A 15363-nucleotide genomic window follows, 5' to 3' on the forward strand; every position below is an offset into this window, starting at 1 on the left:
AAGACGACATTGGATGTTTGTGGTTTATTTTGTCTTATTCTGACACACGCATAGTGTTGCATGTGGTTGCGCAGCGAGTATAAATCGAGTGTCGTGATAGCCTAACCTGAGGTCTACTGTGGCCGTCTTCTTAATTTCCCTTTTATCAGCTACCTGGATATGCTCTGAGTGTCTCTCTGATGCTGGTGTTTCCATCATGAGGTATAGGCGTTCATTGGTCTTTCATATGGAAGTAAAGTCTGAGTCTGTGGAGGGGTTGCGATTGCATACTTCCATGTGCCTTGCGTGACTCGAGTTCATTTGCATCATGGCAAACCCCCCTGTCTCTTTACATGTCTGCCCTTGCAGACACTCGCAAAATGATTGTCTTTGTTACATTTCTGGCATTTCTATCCCACGGCTGGGCAGGTGCCGATGTGTGGGTACTCCGGCCTGCAGCAACAGTATGCTCTCTCAAGCTTGGTCAGTGGTGGCCTTTGTTTGTCATGTCTGTTGCTGCCGCCTGCCATGCAGTGAACTTCCTCCATTGTTTGTGTCCTCCAAGTAGCCATATGGATGGCGTGCGAGGTGGCCCTGGCTTCTGTCCAAGCAATGGCTATTATTTTGTCTAGTGTGTATGTTTCTTTCAGCTTCTTCGTCCGAAACCCAGTTGAGTGACATCCTTTAATGATGCGCAGCTTGGTTGCTTTTTCATTGGTAAACTTGTCAAACTCGCAGTAGGTCACGAGTTTGCGTAGTCGGGTCACAAAGCTGTTAAGGTACTCATCCGCTCTTTGGCACGCTGTGTTGAATGTATACAATTCGAAGTCCACATTCTGCTGGGGGTCGAAACTGTCTGTAAGGCCTTTAATTAGGCCTTTGTAAGTAGTAATTGACCAAGGCAGGAAAGCTACAAGCAAATCTTCCACATCGTCACTGACAAATTATAAGAACAGATCCCTGGCCGGCTCATCCATGTCGTTTCTGCCAGTGACACAGATTTAGGATAGAGTGTGTGAGTTGCTTTTAACAGTTGTCAAAAGGTTGAGTTTATTACTTAAAGTATTCTGGATCCACTGATCTCAGAAAAGCTAGGGAATAAAACAAATTTTCAGTCCACCAAGCCATTTCAAAAACTTTCTGGGTTAATACTTCAGTCTAGTCCCGAGCCCATATCTCGAGCCAGACCATATAATAGAATGACATTGGTTAAGATGGCTCACAGATAAAATACTTGGGCTCATAAATAGTAAATCAAGGGGTCAATGGGTCCACCCAGACTGAACAAAAGAGCAAATATTACTCAGGTTAGCCACAACATGTACTTATCAGATGGCTGCTGTTCTCGCAATGGTTAATTAATTTTAACCACAAATTAGGCTGTATCGACCCACTAAAGTGGTATTCATGAAAGAGGATCAGCTATTTAATGAGAAAACATGTCTGTTACCCAATTTCTGCTCGACCCACTTCTGGTCTCAACATTTGTTATCAACTGTTTGTGTAATAAAGTGCCCCTTCTCACTCACAATCGTGATTATTGTGGTCTCACATAGTTACACGGAACCCATAATAAACGGTAATCCACCTAGCAATAAAAATATAAAATTGTACCAAATTGTTGGCCACTTGCACCTATAATCATGGGCTGTTTGTAAGCAAATTATTTCTATATATGTAAAATTGTGCCCCTCGTGCTGCTTGAGGATAGCAGTACATGAAACACAGGGAATACATCAATGGGTCCCAAATGTTAACCACCTTAGAACGATCAGTGCTAACTACAACAAAGATCACTGTCATAAGACTCTAGTAAATAGAAATAATTCTGCCATCAAGTGGATATGAAGGGAATTTACTTGTTTTTTAGAACTCTTGAACTAATCTATTACCTTTTCCCTAAAACCACCAGTTACCTGTGCAAAACTATATGTTAAGGATACCTTGTCAGGTACCCACATGGTTCAATGTCTCCTTATCTGGCATTGCTCTTGGAAAGAACTATTTCAGATTCGATACAGAATTATTTTTTCAAATCAAAGGATAATATCAAGGGTGGATGGTTTTGCTCCGGATCTGGCAAATATATCATTGGCAGACAACAAGGAAATAATCATTGTTTCCACACACAATCCTTTCCACAACAACGTTTCAGATGCATAGATGGTGTATTTCTGATCTGGCAAGATTCTGAATTAAGACTATATGAATTTCACAGCTGGTTAAATTCTATTTCCATGGACATCCAATGTACTATCGTCCATGATCAAACATAGATACCATTTTTAGATTTTTGGGTCAAGATGGAAGAAGGAAAGATTTACACATCTCTTTAGAGAAAGCCAAGAGAAAGAAATTCACTCCTTCGATTCCAAAGTCACCATCCTATCAATTTGAGAGGCAATCTGCCGTTCAGTCAGTCATGCGCAATCACAGGAATTGCACCAAAAGGGTGATTTTCTAAGAAGTTGGTCAATCGGCCCCCAAGAGCGCTGTATGACATTACAATGCATGCCTTTACCAAGCAGTCTTGACCACGCATATACCACTATCATGCGTATCTTTACCATGCAGGTCTTTACCACACACATATATAGAAATACATTATATAAACCATTACTACACATACTGTAACCACGCAGACTTTTACCATGCAAACCATTACAACACATTTTTTTAAATACAAAAAGGTACTAATATACATGGTTTCATAGTTTTATAATGAAATTTAGATAAATATTATAATTATAATTATAATGTAAGCAATCATATTTTTTAATTATTTTTTAAATTAAACAACTTTTGGGAAGCCCATCTCCATGCAACACAACGCAACTCATCGCAAGTGAACGCAAAAGATTGAATTCCTATGACATTTTTACTCACATGAAGCTATCACTTAACACACCGCTAAACATAGCAACACTGCAAATTTTTTAAACTTCACCATATATTTCAGTGCTACACAATGCAATACACAGAGCAACCCTTCCCATACATTTTGGAAAACAAATATAAAACAAAGCAACACATCACAAAGCAGCACACATGTTCTAGAAAAGTAAAACACTATTGACATGTAAACGTTCTGACTTTCTTTCTATTCTACATAAGTGAACACCCTGTCCCCAACAAAGATGAAGAAGGGCAAATTCAACTTGCATTACACCACTTCAGTCACGTTTTTAGAAAAAAACGTAGTTTTCAGCACATCTTAATGTAAATTATGGTATGCATTTGTAATACATATAAAAACAGGAGCTCACCATTTTGTAGGCAGTGGTACATGACCTTCTAACATGAGCACATGCACCAGAGTACAGGAGAGTGAGACGTACTGTGAAAGACTGCTATCTATCCTTAAAAGTAAGTACAGTTTGCACAATTAATAAAAAACAAACAGCATGGTATTAGATACAAATAAAATGTAATATTTTTACATTTCAATTTCGGGCATATTCTCCCTGAATAGACCAAAGAAGAATACCACTGTGAACATTTATTAAATAGGCTAGAATGTAAATATTCTGTTTAACTCCCACAACATACAGAATGTCAAAATCTTTTTTTTTAATGAAAAATAGAATTACAGTATATTGTTTTTTTCAAGAAAGGTGCTGGGCAGTTTCTGGGGGCAAAATTGCTATTCTAAATCCGCCAAGTACTTACCTCAGGGAAGGTGCTGGACAGTGACTTGGGGCAAAATTTCTATTCTAACTCTCCCAAGTACTTACATCAGGAAAGGTGCTGGACAGTGGCTGAGGGGCAAAATTACAATTCTAAATCCGCCATTTACTTACCTTAGGAAAGGGGTTGGACAGTGTCTTGGAGACAAAATGTGCATTATAACTCTGCCAAACCATTACCACAGGGATGGGGTGGACAGTGACTTGGGGGCAAAAATAGTATTCTAACTCCGCCAAGTACTTACCTCAGGGAAGGTGCTGGACATTGACTGGGGGGCAAACATAATATGCTAACTCTACCAAGTACCTACCTTAGGTAGGTGCTGGAAGGTGACTGGGGCAAAATTACGATTGTAATTCTGCCAAGTACTTACCTCAGCGAAGATGATGGACAGTGACTGGGGGGCAAAATTACCATTCTAACTCCGCCACGTACTTACCTCAGGGAAAGTGCTGGACAGTAAATAAGGGCAAAATTACTATTCTAACTCCGCCACGTACTTACCTCAGGGAAAGTGCTGGACAGTGAATAAGGGCAAAATTACTATTCTAACTCCGAGTATTTACCTTATTCTTTTTTTTCCTGGACTAGAGAAACCAAATACAAAGCATCTAAAGGTTGAAAAATACTACAAATCAAAAAGTATAAATACAAAATCAATGAGCATCACTAACAGAAAATCACCAAGACAAAAGTAAGTAATCCAAATGTGACTACTTAACACCAATACATGAGAAAGGCATAAAACAGAAAATATTGTAACATTTTCCTTTTACCCTTAAGTAGACAACAAAGAAACAATAGCAACAGCAGGTCTGTAAACCTCTGCCAATCCAATAAATACCACCAACAAATTTCAAAGGACATGGGAACAAGAAATAAATCAGCAGGTAATATTTTTATTACATTAAAAATACATGTACAATAATAACTTTCTTTTCACTGACGACAAAACTACCATAAACTTAATTTCTTCTCTCTCAATGGGGTGATTAAACATTTTTTTCTCAACAGGCTGCATCAGTTAACCTTATGATTTTTTAAAATCTTAGCAGGACCAATTTCAATGAAGAAAATAAACTAGAACGTTATTACATTAAACTCATGTATTTTCTTTTTCTACAGATCATTGAAAATGGAAGACTCAAGGGAAGCCAGCTACATCAAATTAAAACGTGGCAATAGATTATTAAAGTATGGTGGCTATATTTATTGTAAGGAGACATTATCAGAGCCCAGGAGTCACTGGAGGTGTGTTGAGTATTTCTCATCCCATTGCAAAGGCAGAGTGGTTACTCTTGGTGATACAGTGGAAAGAACCACAGAGCATAACCACTCTGCCTCTGCAATGGAGATTGAAGTTAGAGAAAGTATTCAACAGATAAAGAGACTTGCAACCACCTCCAATTAACACCGTGGCTCATTTTTGAGGGAGGTAGCCCAGAACATCCCCATGCACATTGACAGTAGTATGCCCACCATCCCACATTTAAGGAGAATGGTTCAAAGACAAAAACAGGTGAGTAATCCCCAAAGAGTAATTCCTCAAACCTATTCTTACATTACCATTCCCCCTGAACTTACCCTTTCTTTTACTAATGAACCGTTTCTTCTCTGTGATATCAAAAACCCTATAAAACATATATGAATCTATACTACAGCACATACCACCGTAACGCTGAAGAATAGTGAAATTTAGATGATGGATTGAACTTTTAAATCTACTCGCCATTCATTTACCCAAATACACTGTGTTCATGCCAACATTAATAACACAACTATCACATTAGTTTACGGTTTACTTCCTGACAGGCAATCCTCAACTCACACTGAATTTTTATCAGTTGTAAAATGTAAAAAAAAAAAGAAAAGTCCTAGGGAAATAAAAATTGATTTTGAATTAGAAATGATCAATACAATGACTAAAATATATCTTAACGCACAAATTCAAAGTTTTTTTTCTCACTTTTTCAAGGCATGTTGGCAAAATATTAAAATAAAATCCTTAGCTGAGGATTATATTTCAAAAAGCAAATTGCAATATGAACTAAAGAAACTAAAAGATTTGTGTTGTGTACCTTCTGAGTGTGTAAATGACTTCTACACTTCAATTATCCAATCTGAATACTTTTTGCGAAATGAGGAAAATGTGGTTGCACTTCTAAATTACTTCAAAGGTACAGGAATTGGCCATCTAAGCAGCTCGGGTCACAGAAGGAAACCAAGATTTGTTATAGGATGGTGGAACTGTTGCTTGACCTGCTTAATTCATTCTACAATGCAATAGGCAAAACTCACCCCAATCTCTATCATTTCCTGGAAATTTTGAAAAAAGAACAATGTTTTCAGGAAATTAGGATGGTGCAGTCAATGCCAGGTACTCTGAATACTGTTATTTCTAAAAAAAAAAGTAAAGAGCTGTCTGAAAGAATATTGGCAAAGATTCATCAATTTCCATTAATGGAAGCTTCAGGCTACCGTGACAATATTGCATACATTTTACACTACTGACATCCGCACATACTCTCTAAAATTACTCTCCTGTTTTGACTACCTATTTAAATTAAATTGGCCTTTCTGACATAATTTTGTTGCAAATTAAAAAAAATAATTAGAGTCCCTTCCTGTTTGTCTTCTTTCTTCGACTCTTGGTGATATTTTATGAAACAGCTCACCAAGAGTCCCAAATAGTCCAACAATCCAAAAAGAGGAACACAAATGCACTGAAACCCATTAATATTTGTTTTTTAAAATAACATTTATAACGTTCTATTCTTCGGTAATCCACTAATAAAGTAATCCCAAAAGGTCCAAACAATTCTTTTTAGGAAAAGATAAAAAACTATGCAATTTTCAAAATGAAAACAAAAGAGAAAATAGAAACGAGTCCAAAAAAGCAGGCTGTTTTCTTCAAAGCATTTTTTTCTTCTAAAATGGAAGAACGATAAAAACACATGACGCAAATTAAATACACTATTACTTTTATTTCAAATAGATTTAAAAAAGGTTTAAGTGGGATTTTTTAACACCTTTTGTAAACCTATGTCCCTAAAATAATGTAGACACCAGTATGTTTTAAAAAGTAAATTAAATTGTTCTTACCTTACCATAGTTCCTCCTTGCTTCTGATCTTGACCAAGACGCCCATCTGTAGAAACAGATGCTGAACCCTAATATAAAGCTAGAAAAACAAAAATAAAAAAGGACAATATCTTCCATTGAAATCGGTGTAAACCATGAGAAAATGTTTTTATTTATAAAGTAAGAAACGTAATACATTTTCAATGTGCACTGTGGGATTTATATGACCTGAGGACTACAGAGTCACATGGTAGGCCTTCTTTAAAAGCACATGATCACTTTGTATCGGAGAACTGCTCACCTGTGAGAAAGGCTAATTTGAGTAGCTAAAATGCATCGGAGTAAAGAGAGCAAGCTGCCAGTTTGAATATTTCATAAAGCACATGGTTATTACTGAAATTGGTGCTTCGGTGCATTTCTTTCGAGTTGTGCGAGTTATGGGGTTCTCCGTTCCCGCAAAACTGCTGAAGCTGCCCTGCCAGGTTTGGAGGCTCCCAGAACAGAGGAAGTTTGGTGTGATTTGCAAATGGGAGCATGACCTGCTCGCCCCATAGAAGAAATGGATTTTACCTGAGTATAATGTTAATGGAGGTGAGCAAGGGATGCGAGAGGAGCACTGCATTTTCTGTTGCAATATTTCGAATTAATGCGCAAAAGAGGACATTAAATAACCATGGCAACACTATGGGTCCTAGTCTGATGCGGTTAGGAATCTTCCCGAACTAATCAGTTTGGAAATGGTTTCCAACCAACTCGGATCGGGAGAGTCCGAACGACCGAGTATGATGCATCCAGATGTTTCCAGATAATATTTGGTTGGACTCCCATTAACTTCTATGGGAGCCTATGTTCCTAACTGCATCATAATTTGGCCTTCGGTCGGGAAGACACTTTCCCGATCCGATTCGGAAAGAGCAAATGCCGTTAGGAGGCCTTCCTAACCGCATGAGAATCAGGCCCCGGTGGGAATGCTTTCCTAACCGCATCAGAATCAGGCCCTAAGTATATTGAGGGGCAGAGTGCTTTGAAAACATGAGGATCTGAATTGGTGACTGCAGAGATTTGGTGCAATTAACTTGATTTAGATTTGCACTGCAATCTGTAAGAAACATGTGATACATTTTCAACGTGCATCCTGGGATTTGTATGACCTGAGGACTACAGAGTCACATGGTAACTCTACTTTAAAAGTACATGGTCACTTTCTATCGGAGAACTGCTCACCTGTGAGAAAGGCTCATCAGAGGAGCATAAACACGTTGGAGGAAAGAGAGCAGGCTGCCAGTTTGAATGTTTGATAAAGTGCATGGTTATTCCTTAAATTGGTGCTGCAGTGCATTTCTAAATTGAAAAGTGTGTTTTCCCATGTTAATTCCCATAGAACATTTAGACACGCCTGCAGCCCAAACTGCTGGACGTAATTACACCAAATTTGGCAAAAAGCTAGCTTTTGGTCCACAGATCGTGATTATTGGTGTGAATACGTTCAGTAGTTGTTGAGAAATTTCTAAAAATGCACTTAGTTATATCTGTGGCTGTGATGCCTTTGTGGAAAATAATGAGCTTGTGCAGAGAAATGCAGAGCTCTGATTCGCTCCCAACACTACCTCCAAGGAGGTGTTGCCAGCCATGTTTATCTCGCTTCAGCTGAGTCCCAAAAATAAATGTAGAAAAAGCTAAAAGGGGGCAGAGTAGTAATACCCTGACCCTATAAAGTTAGTCGTGGGGTCCCAGAGGGATCCGGACAGGCTAAAAAAGCATTAAAAAAAACATACAGCAAAATCGTGATATTTGCAAATTCACAGTAAAAATACCCCATAGCCATAGTATAATGTAAGGGCCCCCGGGGAATAGGGTGCTCGTTACGAAATTGGCTTGGGGACGAGGGCCGCACGCCCACATGCCCAAAGTACAATTTATCCAGATGTGTTTTCTCTATAGTTCCACTTTTGAAAGTTATCTGGTGAAGGCGCTCGAGAAACAATCACATTGGGAAAGTTACAGACAGACAAGGTCACTGGAGATATTTCCTCGGCATCCTTTATGCAGTTGTAGTGTAGGAGATGCACTATACATTTACCCAACGAGGTAGCACTTACTATTTAGCCAGTAGAAAGTACTCCATTTGGGTAGAGGTGTTGCATAAAATGGTGCCGTCTTGGATAAATACATAGGAAGGATTCATTCTGGCACAATGCTCATTTAACAGAAATAGAACCTCAACGAGAATCACTTACAGACATAAACAAAGAAGGTACAAACGTTGAATTCCCACTACTGTAAAGCACTATTCATCCTAACTTCGTGGGCATGGTCAAAGCAAACCAATTGTGTTTTCTCTGCATTTCCACAGTGAAAATGTATCTGTAATACTTAATGGAGGTGTTTGTATCCTTGCTTTTCTCAAGAGCAAAATCTCATACAGTGTTTGTGATGATGAGGTTCTTTCTTGACATCTGATGGTGAGACCAGAGATAGTGTTCTAAACTTTTACAAAGTACAAGTATGTAAACTACAAGCCGCCCCATATAATTAGCGGTATGCAACGTCTTCCTACCCTTTTCCCAGTATGATAGACAGCTTTCTAAAAGAACCCCCACAGCATTCCCTGTCCATTTTGGAGATGTTTTCCTCATGCCTAGGAATGGATGGGTTTATGAATTACTGTGTGAATCTGTGAGTGGGTCTGTGAGTGCCTGTGTGAGTGTCAGTGTGGGTCTGTGAGTGGGTGTGTGATTGCCTGTGTGTCTGTAAGTGGATCTGTGAGTACCTGTGTTTGTCTGTGAGTGGTTTTGTGAATGGTGCTATGGATTCTGGGCATTTGCATACTTGGGATATTTAAGAGGGAGAACCATGAACTCTGCTGTCACCAGGAGACAACAAGAAACAAACCACTCATCATCATCACAGTCATTACATAAAGGGCCACCGGGTTCTCATAATCACTGAAGTGCAGGATGGGCTCTGTATACGTGCCGCCAAAGGAGTATGCAGAGAATTTTCCGCATTTATGTGGAGGCCCGAAAGATTCTCGAAGGTGAATAACAACTGGTCCATCTTTGCTTGTGTCTCTGGAATATCTTAAAAACACAAAATCATGTCATCCGCGTAGAGTGATATAGTATGGACTGCATTGCCCACAGGAATCCCCTTATGACCAGCCTCCTGTTGAATTCTTTGTGCTATTGGTTCTACTGCTCGTATGAAAAGAAGAGGGGAGAGGAGACAACCTTACCGTGTACCTCGCCATACCGGGTGGATTTGGGATATCTGTGGTGCCTGTTCAAACCCGAGCCATTGGAGTAGTATAGAACATTTTGACCTTCCTCATGTAGACTGGAGGTATCCTGAAACGAGTCAAGGCCGCCAGCATGAAAATCCCAATTTAAGGAATCGAAAGTCGGTCGAATGTCAAGTCAGACGCAACCGGCAGAGGGGAATACATACCAGCTTGCATCCTTTATCTTGAACAACTGCCAGATATTCAGCGAGGTGTTTTGGCGTGGCAGAAACCCGCATTGGTCTATATGTATCAGTTGTGGGAGCAACAGAAGCAACCTGCGAGCCAGAATCTTGCTAAGTATTTTATACTGGGTGTTCAGTATCGAGAGTGGGCGATATAAGGATAACTCCAGCTGGGGCTTCCCTGACTTCAGCAAGGATAGCACTAGTGCTTCTCTGGTGGAAAAGGGGAGAAGACCTATGTCTAGGGATGTGTTATACAATTTTTTGAGTTGCGGGATCAATTTAGTGGAGTATGTGGAATAAAACTCCATCGGGAGTCCCTCGGACTCGGCGTTTTATTGACTGCTAGTTCCTTCAGGGCCACTCTGACTTAATTCGCCATAATAGGAGCAGACAGGTCCTCCCTGTCAGCTGCCTGCACCCTAGAAAGTCACGTCCCTTGAAGGAACCTAGTCAATTCCACCAGATCACTAGGAGGGTATGCTGATCATAACTCCATGTAATAATCTTGGAATGCTGTATTAATCCCAAATTGAGTTACTACCTCGCCCAAGGCCGGGGTGTGAACCACTAGGATCGGTGTGGGGGAGAGGTCTAGACGTATTGAGCATGCCAGGAGTGTGGCTGATTTGTTCGCCTGGCGTGTACACTCTGTGTGTATAGGCGATAGACCACTACCTTGAGGTGTTCCAGCAACTCTGCGTATTGCACTCTGGCCACTGGGGCACCATGACTGCATTATCAGAGACTGCTCACTCAGGGGGCCCTGGAGAGTCCTCTACTTTCTTCAGGTCTTGGAAAATCACTTTTCTAGCCCCCACCACTGTATTAATGGCCATGCCCCGGATCACCACCTTGAACGCCTCCAATTCTACAACGGGGGAGGAAGTAGTGCCAGAGTTGGCTGTGAAGTAAGTCAATGGCAGTAGCTAGGTTGTCCTGGGATGCAACAAAGCGAGGTTGGAGCCTCCATGTGGGAATTGGAGCTGTGACCCGTCCCTGTGCCAGTGAGATCCCTAGGGGGTTATGATCAGACATGGTCTTGCCAAGGTAAGTGGCATGAGTGACACTCGGTTGCAGATGTGCTGGGCATAAGATTCAGTCTAATAGTAAGTGCAGTGCATGTGGGTGTGAATAAAAGGAGTGTTTCCTCATGCCTTCATTGTGGCCATGCCACACATCACATAATTCCCAACCATCTACCCATTGTTTCAGCATTCGGGCTTGGGGGCCGGCGTGGCCCCTGGCTAGTATTCTGTGTCATTTTTGTACACATCCCATACCTCGCACATTCCAGGTTCCCAAGTTATGCAGTTTAGTTACCGACGCAATTTTTGTACCCGTGTAACTGCATACACTATATGGCTCTGCACACCAAACAGTGTTACCGCTCACCATCATTATAGGTGACACAATCAAACAGATTAAACTAGTCCCCCAATACTAGGTCCAGTGATTCTCAGTTGTTCGACCAAACCTGCAACAAAAATATGAACAATACAAATATCATAAACCAGGTACACTTGCTAAAGGGGTGCAAGCAATAAAAAAGCAGCAAAAGGCATTGAGACAACACAGCATAGACTGGAGACCATTCAAGAAACTACCTGGTCCCTGGGCCCGAACCAGTATGAAGTAAGGGTAAGTAATGGATCTGTGTTGTGTCAAGTCGCTTCCTTCAGTTCACCGGTGGAAACAGAGTGACATATCTGATATTCATCAGCAAGCATCACTGTTTGAGGGCATTTGCTCTTGTGGGGGCAAGGAAGCATGTGCAAACGGGGTAGTGCATGGTGGCAGTTCAGCTTAGCCCTAGGAGCACACCACGCTGGACAATGGATGCAGCAAGGCTCCCCCTATAAGTCATCTGCAGTTTGTAGAGTAACCGTCTGGAACAACAATACACTCCCATTCGTATCCAAGGCACTGCCCTGGGACGAGCTGGGGCTTATGGGCTGATGCGGGGTCCGTAGGGTGGTTGCCAACCGGATAGCCCCCAGTTGACCCTTCAGTACTTGTTACGGGGAAGGATTACCCCGGCTGTCATTTCCAGTCCTGAGAGCTGAGCCACACCATTGCCTTATTGGTGTACGCTTAGCCTTCAGGGGTGCCAGGTCTGTCTGTTCCCGCCTCTGGGAATCAGGGAAGAGGCCCGTTTGTGCTGTACAGCGATGGTATAGCCCGGGAAGAGGGAGGCCCTTACATTGTCTACCAGGATAGGTGCTCGTTCCCTGGTGGCTTGTAACAGAACATCCCGATCTCTAAAATTAAGGATCTTGGCCACAAAGGGCCTCAGTGGAGCTCCAGGGATCGGTTTCCTGTTAGGGATCCTATGGGCCCTCTCGGCCACAAACTTTTTCAAGAGACCAGTGGAAGCTACTGATGTCATAAGCCAGTCCTCCAAAATTGGGTCCCACGTGTGCCCTCCAAGCCCTTGTGGAATCCATTGATATGTGCATTGCTGCAGTGGACTCTCCCCTCTGCATCCTCTGCCTGGACCTATAGAAGATCCACCCGGCATTGCAGCTGTTCTACCTGCTCAGTAATTTCTCCATGTCTAGGGGACAATGTCGACAGCAACAGTTCATTAGCTTAGACACTATTGGACAACTTGTGAAGGTCATCTTTTAACAGACTTACATAGGTGGTGATGGCCCACAGCCGTTGCTCCATGGCCTATCATGATTCCCGTATTTCCTGCAGGATCAGTCTAGATTGTCCATTGGAGATTTCACCTCAGATGTGGGTATGTCGATCTCTGGTGTCGTAGCTGGGGAACTATTCAACGGAAGCAACCGGGAGCATGCAGGGGGAGTCGGCTTATCAGTTTTGGCCCTGGTTCACCCCATGGTCCCCTCCAACTGACGTAAGCAACTGGGATGGAGCAAGGGAGAGAGCCGCTGGTAGTAGTAGTGCAGGATCACCGATTCCAAAATGGGATGATTCACTCCTGGCCCCAGGGGTGATCCCAACCTCGATAGTAGCCTAATATAGAGGTGACATGCACCTGAGGGCGCTGCTACTAATGAGGCCAAAAACAGGGAATCAAGGTGTTTCCAGGGGGCCTGTACGACCCTGGCACCAACCAGGGCCCCAGCACCAAAATGGGCTCCGCGCTCTGCTGTCAGGTTCCCCAGACGGTTAAACTAGTTGGCCACTCAGGGCATGCAAGGCCCGCCACTGTTCGTGCCCCGTACTTGAATCCAATATTATCTGGTGCTCGCCACTGCCAAAGACCTGTAGTGGCACTGGGGCTCTCAGACGGAGGGTGCAGCCAGCAGAGACAGTGTCCCAACCAGGGGGGGGGTGTTCAGGGGGTCCACCCCTGTACTCAGAGCTCTGGCCCGACATGAGTCCACAGTCAGAGAGCCTCAGGCAGCTTTGCCCTCAAACCCAGGGCCACTGGGATCCCCTGCTGAATGCTCATGTAAGAGTAGCACCTCCAGCCCAACGCTCCGCAGGGCCCTGGCCTCACCGCCAACTGTCTCCTGCCATCACTGCCCAGGCCTCGTCCACTCCTTGGGCTTCCAGCCCAGGCTAATTGAAGCTGTTCTGAGCAAGCTCCCCTGCTGTAATTGTGGAGTGTGGGGAAGAGTGAAACCGGGCAAGATAGAAAGATAGTCAATGGGGGGAAGTCGAAGACGAGGGGGGCCATCCACTCCTCACTTGGTGCACCCCCAGGCCTCCTCTCAGGCCTTGGGGCCCGGCAACCAGGCCTCTCTCCTGCTGGGGAAGCTTGACAAGATGGGAGCTCCGCACCATTCTCCTCAGATCAGGTGTCTTGTCAGAGTGGGGTACTGGACACGGACCGGTTCATTAGCGCCACCAAGTAGGCATGGCCGTCGGGGCTCCGGGGACTTACTCCCTGGGGCCAGCCACAGTCACGAACAGCTGCACTGTGTGCGAGCAGTCCTCTCTGAGCTCCCAACCACCAGGTGTTCACGCCATCACTTTGTCATGGCAGGGCACCTTCATCAGCAGTGTCACTGGCGTACTGCATCGCCAATGGCTTTTGAGGGCCTCCGCCAGTTTGCCTCCTCTAGACCAGTCTCTGCCTGCCATTTTGTTAGCATGGTTCGGTCACCGATCAGCCAGCCATCAGAGCTGTATCTATTCTCCCTGCTTGCTCACTGGGATGCTGTTGTCAGCAGGGGGGTGTCACCCGGTGCTGATCCTCTGGGGTAGGCTGCTGATGGTGCAGCTAGTGCGTGATTATGGTGGGATTTTGGGGCCCGGGTACAGGAGCCCTCTGACTACACGTCCGCCATGTCTGGGTTTGGCCATGCCCCCACTGATGACATCACTGATGAAATCTTCCACAGAACCACTCACACCACCACAGAACCACTCATACATAATCTCACACACCAACATAACCACTTACACACCCACCCACTCATCCATAAAGCCACTCATACACCCATTCACTCACCCAAACAGCCACTCAAACAGCCACTCATTCACTGATACAGCAACTCACATCCCCACTCACTCACCCATGCAGCCTCTCAATAGAACCCCTCATTCAGCCATACAACCATTCAGGCACCCGCTCACACACCAACATAACTACTTTTATACCCACTCACACATCCATGCAAGCACTCACATAACCACTCATCAGTGCAGCCACTCACACAGATACTCACTCTCCAATAAAGCTAGTCACATATCAACTCAATTAACCAAACACTGACTCAAACAGCAATGCACTCACCAATACACCCACTTACACACCTAGTAACTCACCCAAACAGCCACTCAGTCACCCATACATCCACTCACACAAACACCCACCCATACAACTACTCACTCACCCTTAACAGCCACTCACGTACTCACTCACTCACCAATACATCTACACACCCATACAGCTACTCACACACCAACTTATTCAGCCATGCAGCTACTCACACACCATCTTATTCACCCATACAGCCACTCATACATCCACTCACACACCCATACACACACTCACACACTCACTGGATACAATCACACAACCACTCAGATCACATTTGTTAGAAATAGTATCACTCATTAGTAGTACAGAAAGAATAGTAATTTAACTCATGCAGTAGTTCACAATATATCTTTAAGTCTCAGAAACATTTTCAAAACACACTCACTGGTTGTCATCCGTGATGTAAT

The 15363-nt window shown here is 43.2% G+C and overlaps 1 protein-coding gene across 2 annotated transcripts in view; it reads right to left on the reverse strand.

Moving 5' to 3' along the window:
- The window catches only part of SEBOX (SEBOX homeobox), a 293980-nt gene that overhangs the window by 231228 nt on the left and 47389 nt on the right, over positions 1 to 15363 (reverse strand). For both annotated transcript variants that reach the window (XM_085649106.1, XM_085649105.1), the window contains exon 2: positions 6769 to 6847. The gene's annotated coding sequence lies outside the window, so the exon portion shown is untranslated. The remainder of the gene's footprint in view (positions 1 to 6768; positions 6848 to 15363) is intronic.

This window comes from Triturus cristatus, chromosome 3_2 (genome assembly GCF_964204655.1).
Source record: "Triturus cristatus chromosome 3_2, aTriCri1.1, whole genome shotgun sequence".
NCBI lineage: Eukaryota > Metazoa > Chordata > Amphibia > Caudata > Salamandridae > Triturus > Triturus cristatus.